The sequence below is a fragment of the Sorex araneus genome, chromosome X, assembly GCF_027595985.1.
Source record: "Sorex araneus isolate mSorAra2 chromosome X, mSorAra2.pri, whole genome shotgun sequence".
Lineage (NCBI taxonomy): Eukaryota > Metazoa > Chordata > Mammalia > Eulipotyphla > Soricidae > Sorex > Sorex araneus.
The window spans coordinates 165,876,081-165,884,786 of NC_073313.1; positions in this window are offsets into that span (position 1 = coordinate 165,876,081).

Here is an 8,706-nt window from a genome sequence, read left to right on the forward strand (position 1 = left end):
GCTGGGCAAGAGCGGAGGGTGAAAGTGGGTAAAGGGATATTTGGGTAATCTTTCAGGGTCTATAGGGCGAACCACAATGCCCGAGAGAGAAGAGAGAGAGAGAGAGAGAGAGAGAGAGAGAGAGAGAGAGAGAGAGAGAGAGAGAGACAGACAGACAGACAGACAGACAGACACACAGACACACAGACACACAGAGACAGAGACAGAGGGAGAGAGACGGAGAGACAAAGAGAGAGGGAGACAGTGACAGAGAGAGGGAGAGAGACAAAGAGAGAGGGAGAGAGACAGTGACAGAGAGAGGGAGACAGAGAGACAAAGAGAGAGGGAGAGAGACAGTGACAGAGAGAGAGGGAGAGAGATAGAGAGAGTGGGAGAGAGGGAGAGAGAGGGAGACAGAGACAGAGAGAGAAACAGAGAGAGACAGAGAGAGAGGGGAGAGATAGAGAGAGTGAGAGAGAGAAGGAGGGAGAGGGAGACAGAGAGACAGAGATAGACAGAGAGACAGAGAGAGAGGGAGAGAGCAGGAGAGAGAGAGGGAGAGAGGGAGAAAGAAAAACAGAGAGAGACAGAGAGAGGGACAGAGATATAGAGACAGAGACAGAGAGACAGAGAGAAAGAGAGAGGGAGAGAGATGGAGAGAGAGAGAGAGACAAAGAAAGGAAGATACAGACAGAGAGAGGGAGACAGACTGAGAGACAGAGAGAGGGAGAGAGAGAGAGGGAGAGAAAGACAGAGAGACAGAGAGAGGGAGAGAGATGGAGAGAGAGAGAGGGAGAGAGGGAGAAAGAAAAACAGAGAGAGACAGAGAGAGGGACAGAGATATAGAGACAGAGACAGAGAGACAGAGAGAAAGAGAGAGGGAGAGAGATGGAGAGAGAGAGAGAGAGAGAGGAAAAGTGTCTTCCACAGAGGCAGGCAGGGGTGGGGGGTGACAGGAGGGAGCCTGGGGACACGGGTGCTGGGAAATGTGCCCTGGTGGAGGGACAGGTGCTGGAACCCTGCAGGACTGACACCCAACCATGAACAGCTCTGTGAGGGTCTATCTCAGTGATTCAATAAAAGTTTCACTTGTATCACGTGTCATCCCGTTAATCTTCGATTTGCTCGAGCGGGTGCCAGTAACATCTTCAGCTGTCCCTGTCGAGTGCTAGTGTAGCCCAGTGATATCTGCTCGTTCCAGGAACAGGAAGAGCCTCAAACTATTCATTCAGGGTCTTGATGGAAAAGTCTGACCATCTCGTAGGTGAGTGGCCACGCGGTCTTTTGACATCCCGTGGAATCCAGTCAGTAACTGTCCAGCGGTCATCTCTGAATCGCATTACGTGTCCAGCCCATCTGATTTTTGACGTCTTGGCAAACGAGACAGCGTCCCTGACTCTTGATGGTCGACGAAGGTTGGAGCTCCAGATTCCTTCTCTCACTTGAGTGAGACGTGATACTCCCAGCATACCCAGGCTCAACAATAAAAGTTTAAAAGAAAAAAAATAAGAATGAGGAGCTGGAGCGATAGCACAGCGGGGAGGGCGTTTGCCTTGCACGCGGTGGACCCGGGTTCGATTCCCAGCATCCCACAGGGTCCCCCGAGCACTGCCAGGAGTGATTCCTGAGTGCAGAGCCAGGAGTCAGCCCTGTGCATTGCCAGGTGTGACCCAAAAAGCAAAAAAAAAAAAAAAAAAAAACTTGTCTTGTTGTCACAACGGCTGTCCAGGCAATCGGAGGGGGAGGGGGCACCGGGCTTGGGGGAACTGCTTTGTTCTCCTTCTTTGATTTTATTTCACTTTGGGGCCACACCTGATGATGCTCAGGGCTCTGCACTCAGGAATCACTCCTGGCAGTGCTCGGGGGACCCTATGGGATGCCGGGGATCGAACCCGGGTTGGCTGCGTGCCAGGCAAGCGCCCTCCCTGCTGTGTCATCGCTCTGGCCCCTAGTTCACCTTCTGTGAGAGCAGGTCCTGGCTGGGGATGGGGGAGATTGTGGGTGGGGGCCAAGGCTGGGTCTGTGGTTCTGAAACAGCGGGTGTCTGATTCCTTAGCCAGAAATTTTTCTACAGTTCTCTGTGATAAGACCCTGACTCTTGGAGCCCAAGAGACCACAGCGGGGAGGGCGTTTGCTTTCTACACAGCCAACCCAGGTCCGATCTCCGGCATCCCATAAAGTCCCCCGAGCACCGCCAGGAGTGATTCCTGAGTGCAGAGCCAGGAGTCAGCCCTGAGCATCGCCGGGTGGGACCCCAAAAGCCAAAAAAAAAAAAAAAAAAGAAAAGAGAAAAAAACAGGAGGTGGGAGCTGGAGCGATAGCACAGTGGGGAGGGCGTCTGCCTGACATGCAGCCGACCCGGGTTCGATCCCCGGCATCCCATGGGGTGTCCCGAGCATCACCAGGAGTGATTCCTGAGTGCAGAGCCAGGAGGAACCCCTGAGCATCACCAGGTGGGACCCAAAAACAAACAAACAAAAAAGTTCTTTTTCCAAAGTTTCCATTGACACCCTCCCCCCCGCCGAAAGGGAGAGACCCCTACCTAGCCCTCCGTGCACGCCGGGCGCCTGATGGAATGGGAACAAATCTCCCCCCCTAGACACACACACACACCCCAGTCAGCTGATAGCATCTTTGGCTCATCAGCAGGGATGAGGCGGCTTGGGGGGGGGGGCGGTCCACACTGGGTGGGTTGGCAAACCATTTTGGCTGCGTGACAGAAACACGAGAACGTTGTCTGGTTCCTGGAAAGAAATCAATCGTTTGGCAGGACTTTGGCTTCGGGGGAATCCACAGAGCAAAAGCAAGTTCCCGGCGTGAAGGGGGAGAGGTAGTGCGGGAAGGTGGCGTTGTGAGGGTGTGCGGGACCCCCGCTGGGTGGGGTGCGGGGAGAGACACAGAACCCGGGATGTCGGGGAGCCCCTCAGTATCTTTGGCATCCTCCAGTCCTACCAGCCGGTCCCCCATCGGATACCCACAAAACGCCTGCTGACGCTCTGCATGTTGGGCAAAGCTTTGTGCAGAAGTGACCCCAGAGATCTAGTTTCAAAGGACCTTTTTTTTTTTTTTTAAAGGGACCTTTGATAAGCCGCTGGTTCAATGAAAAAGTTGAATTTTTTTTTTTCAAGAAGTTAATGATTCAACAGGGACTGGGAGAGAGAGGAGCAATGAAAGCCAGGGACCAGCAATGCCCTTGACCTGCACTTTCCCGAGCATCGCTGGGGGTAGCCCACGGGCCCCTAGCACCACCGGGTAGGTGGCCTGGGTCATCCCTCAGCACTGCTTTCTCCTGCCACCACGTTGACCAAGAATCACAAGCGGGGGCTGGAGCGATAGCACAGTGGGTTGGGTATTTGCCTTGCACGCGGCCGACCCGGGTTCGATTCCCAGCCTCCCACAGGGTCCCCTGAGTACCGCCAGGAGTAATTCCTGAGTGCAGAGTCAGGAGGAACCCCTGAGCATTGCCGGGTGTGACCAAAAAAAGCAGAAAAAAAACACAAAACAAAACAAAACCAAAAACCAAGAATCACAAGTGGGTTTCATGCTTAGAAGACGCCCATCCCCAAACCCTCCCAAATGTCTTTTTTTTTTTTTTGGACCCACCCAGCGTTGCTCAGGGCTGACTCCTGGCTCTGCACTCAGGATTCACTCCTGGCCGTGCTAGGGGGACCCTATGGGATGCCGGGGATCGAACCCGGGTCGGCCGCATGCAAGGCAAACGCCCTCCCCGCGGTGCTATGGCTCTGGCCCCTTCTCCTGAATGTTACTATTGAATTTAACCCAACAGTCTGCATTGTGGCATGGGGGAGAAAGGCCCCTGTTAACTTTCAAGGCCCTGAGTTGATTTTACTTTTTTATTTTATTTTTATTTTTTTGACTGGAGCAATAGCACAGAGAGGAGGGTGTTTGCCTTGCATGTGGCTGACTCAGGTTTGATTTCTCTGTCCCTCTCGGAGACCCAGCAAGCTACCGAGAGGATCCCGCCTGCACGGCAGAGCCTGGCAAGCTCCCCGTGGCGTATTGGATATGCCAAACACAGTCACAACAAGTTTCAACATGGAGACATGACTGGTGCCCGCTTGAGCAAATCGATAAACAACGGGATGGCAGTGCTATTTATTTTTTAGTCTTGGGGCCACACCCAATGATGCTCAGGGCTGACTCTTGGCTCTGCACTCAGGATTCACTCCTGGCCGTGCTCGGGGGACCCTATGGGATGCCGGGGATCGAACCTGGGTTGGCTGCATGCAAGCAAACGCCCTCCCTGCTGTGCTTGAGCACATTGCTGTGATCCCATCAAGGCATTGAGTTGAAATCTCGCGATATTACTAGGTACAGGTGCAGTTTTAGCAGCACTGTTTTTGTTTTTGTTTTTTTGCTTTTTGGGTCACACCTGGCGATACACAGGGGTCACTCCTGGCTCTGCACTCAGGAATCACCCTTGGCAGTGTTCAGGGGACCCTATGGGATGCTGGGATTCGAACCCGGGTTGGCCACGTGCAAGGCAAACGCCCTACCCGCTGTGCTATCACTCCAGCCCCTCTCTCTCTTTCTTTCTTTCTTTCTTTCTTTCTTTCTTTCTTTCTTTCTTTCTTTCTTTCTTTCTTTCTTTCTTTCTTTCTTTCTTTCTTTCTTTCTTTCTTTCTTTCTTTCTTTCTTTCTTTCTTTCTTTCTTTCTTTCTTTCTTTCTTTCTTTCCTTTCATTCCTTGCCACACCTGGTGATTCTCAGGGTCAGGAATCTCTCCTTCGGGTGCTTTGGGGGGTCATAGGGGATATTGGGAACTGAACCCAGGTTGGTTGCATGAAATGCAAGCGCCCTATTGCTGTACAGTTGCTCTGATCCTTTCAATCTCTCTCTCTCTCTCTCTCTCTCTCTCTCTCTCTCTCTCTTTCTCCCCCTCTCTCTGGGCCACTCTAGCTGTCCTCGGGACCCTATGCAGTGCCAGGTTGAACATGGGTCAGCCTTGTGCAAATAAGGACGTTACCTTGCCGCCCACAGACCCGAGAGGAACACCTCTTTTTTTTTTAACTACCAAAGAACCCACCTGGGCTCAGGCCATAGCCCTCTCCCCACCCCTGCCCCCTGCAGAAAGCTATTGAGTTAGAGAAAAATGAGACCCACCTTAAATGGTGTACCTTATTTTTTTTTCCTTTTTGGGTCACACCCGGCGATGCACAGGGGTTACTCCTGGCTCTGCACTCAGGAATTACTCCTGGCGCTGCTCAGGGGACCATATGGGATGCTGAGAATCGAACCCAGGTCGGGCTGTGTTCAAGGCCAACGCCCTACCCGCTGTGCTATTGCTCCAGCCCCAAATGGTGCTACCTTAGCTCCGCAGAACTTGAAGGAAAATCAGTTAGTCAATAATCAATTTTGGGGTCTGGAGTGATAGCACAGCGGGGAGGGCGTTTGCCTTGCATGCAGCTGACTTGGGTTCGATTCCCAGCATCCCATAGGGTTCCCCAGCACCGCCAGGAGTAATTCCTGAGTGCATGAGCCAGGAATAACCCCTGTGCTTTGCTGGGTGTGACCCAAAAAGCAAAAAATAAAAAAAAATTAAAAATAATCAATTTTGCATTTCTTTAACCTGAAATTTAAGGAGAGTGTCCCACGTGTGTGTGTATGTGTGTGTGTGTGTGTGTGTGTGTGTGTGTGTGTGTGTTGGTGAGGGGTGGTTAGCCAGGTCAGTCTGGGGTACGTGACAAAAAGCGGCAATCACAGATGGGGAGAAAGTGTGTTTCCAAGGAACCATACGCCTGACATTAATGAACTGACAATTACGAACTGGTTTTTGTTTGTTTGTTTGTTTGTTTGGCTTTTTGGGTCACACCCGGCGACGAACAGGGGTTCCTCCTGGCTCTGCACTCAGGAATTACTCCTGGCGGTGCTCAGGGGACCCTATGGGATGCTGGGAGTCGAACCCGGGTTGGCTGCGTGCAAGGCCAACGCCCTCCCCGCTGTGCTATCGCTCCAGCCCCCTGTATGTTCTTTTTAAAAAAATTTTATCAGCAGCTTTGAAAGCCCGTCATTGAGAATTTCCAAATGACCAAAAGAGCCTGGACTTTCCAAACGGCCACAAAGACTCAACTTTTCCAGCCGAGAGTGTTTGGAAAGTGGTGGCGAGGGTTTTCCATCACCTAAACTATCATTACAGGTTCCCACCGCTGAAGGGGGTCATTCGGAGTGTGCGCCGTTTGGTTTAACTGCCCATTTATTCCAGCCGTGGCTCTCTATATAGATCGGTAACTGTAAGGCAGAGGGAAGATAATGACATTTATGGATCTCAAACATGTATTTTCTCAACAGGCAAAGGGTGGGGGGCGTGGCGTGATCATGGACGCAGCTGAGCTGGGATCTGGCACTCAGATTTTTTTTTTTTTTTTTTGCTTTTTGGGTCCCACCTGGTGATGCACAGGGGTCACTCCTGGCTCTGCACTCAGGAATTACTCCTGGCGGTGCTCAGGGGACCCTATGGGATGTGGGAATCGAACCTGGGTCGGCCGCGTGCAAGGCAAACGCCCTCCCAGCTGTGCTATTGCTCCAGCCCCCTGGCACTCAAATATTCTGCCTGACCAATAGCTCCGTGTTCTGGCTCTCTTCGAAAAACAATGAGCAGGTCAGACCCAAACAGGGATTCTCTCTGCCTGTCCACTCACATGTCCCCCATGCTCAGTCCTGCGTGGATTCTTCCTACCAAGAAGAAGGGACGCAAAGAAAGATTCAGTGAGGGGCTGGAGTGATAGCACAGCAGGAAGGGCGTTTGCCTTGCATGCGGCCGACCTGGGTTCAATTCCCAGCATCCCATAGGGCCCCCTGAGCACTGCCAGGAGTGATTCCTGAGTGCAGAGCCAGGAGTGACCCCTGAGCATCGCCAGGTGTGACCCCCCCAAAAAAAAAAAAACGACAACAAAAAGAAAGAGTGTGACTCTTCCCTCCATGGAGGCCGGAAGGGAGAAAGGGTATTTTATTTTCTTCTTATTTTCTTTCTTATTGGGTTTGCATTTGGGCATCACACCTAGGAGTGCTCAGGGGACTATATGGGGCTGGGAATGAAGCCAGGTCTGCCCGTGCAAAACAAATTTTATCTGCCGTGTTCTCTTGTTTGGCCGCAGGAAGGGAAATTTAGGTCCCAAACATTGCTTGCCCCGTGCTGATCGGTACCAACCACCCTGGTGTGTTTTGGGTTTTGTTATTTTATTTTAGAGTTTTTCTTTTGGGGTCCCACCTGCCGATGCTTAGGGCTGACTCCTGGCTCTGCACTCAGGAATCACTCCTGGCGGTGCTCGGGAGACCCTAGGGGATGCCGGGGATCGAACCCGTGTTGGCCGTGTGCAAGGCAAACTCCCTCCCTGCTGTGCTATCGCTCCAGCCCCATCAGTGTCAGTCTGAAGGCCCAGTGCCCTAGAGAAGCTGGCACTGTCCATGCCACTGTGCGTGTCCCGGGCTCTCCTACGGGAGAGAAGCCATCAAGTGTGGTTCTGCCTGGCTCACAGCACGGGGACGCTTCTGGCCACTGGAGCCCCATGCAGGCTGAGGGCTGCAGCCTCACCCCTGGGAATGAGATGACCCCCACCTTTGGGAGGGGACAGCGTTTCTATTTGTTCCACGAAAAACGATGTAGAACCACTCCCCAGATCACTGGTGAAGCTTTCACAGCCTGGAAAATAAGGAAAAGCTGCCATTTCCTCTTTTTTTGTTTCTTTGATTATTAAATCTTGCACACACACACACACACACACACACACACGCACACACACACACACACAAATACGAAAAGCAGATCATTGCATGTAAATACCCGGCTGAGATCACTAACACTACATGGTTGCCCCAGCAACTAAGAATAAATACAAGAAAGTGGGGCTGGAGCGATGGTACAACGGGGAGGGCGTTTGCCTTGCACGCGGCTGACCCGGGTTCGATCCCCGGCATCCCATAGGGTCCCCTGAGCACCACCAGAGGTGATTCCTGAGTGCAGAGCCAGGAGTCAGCACTGAGCATCGCCGGTGGGACCCAAAAAGCAAAAAAATAAAAAATAAAAAGTAATAAAATGAAAAATTGTGGATCTTAGTTAAGAGAGAGAAGGGAACAGGGTGACCAGAATAAGGGATAGAAATGGTCACTCTGGACCAGAATTGAGTGTGTTGAAAGTAGGTAAAGGGGTGTAAATGATGACCTTTCAGTATCTGTGTTGCAAACTGTAATGCCGAAAGGAGAGAGAGGGAGGGAGGGAGGGAGGGAGAGGGAGAGGGAGAGGGAGGGAGAGGGAGAGGGAGAAGGAGAGAGAGCGGGAGGGAGAGAGGGAGAGGGAGAGGGAGGGAGAGGGAGAGGGAGAAGGAGAGAGAGCGGGAGGGAGAGAGGGAGAGGGAGAGAGAGGGAGGGGGAGAGGGAGAGAGAGAGGGAGGGGGAGAGGGAGAGAGAGAGGGAGGGGGAGAGGGAGAGAGAGAGGGAGGGGGAGAGGGAGAGAAAGGGAGAGAGAGTCTGGCATAGAGGCAGGGTGGAATTTGGGAGGAAAACTGGGGACATTGGTGGTGGGAAATGCGCCCTGGTGGAGGGACGGGCGTTGGGACACTGTGTGACTGAAACCCAACTATGAACCACTCCTTATCTGTGTATCTCACTGTGATTCACTTAAATGAGTAAGTGTGGATCTCTACCCTGGTATGTACAGAACACATTTGGTTTTGTGAACCCACAGGACCACCAAACAGAAGTAAATAACAAG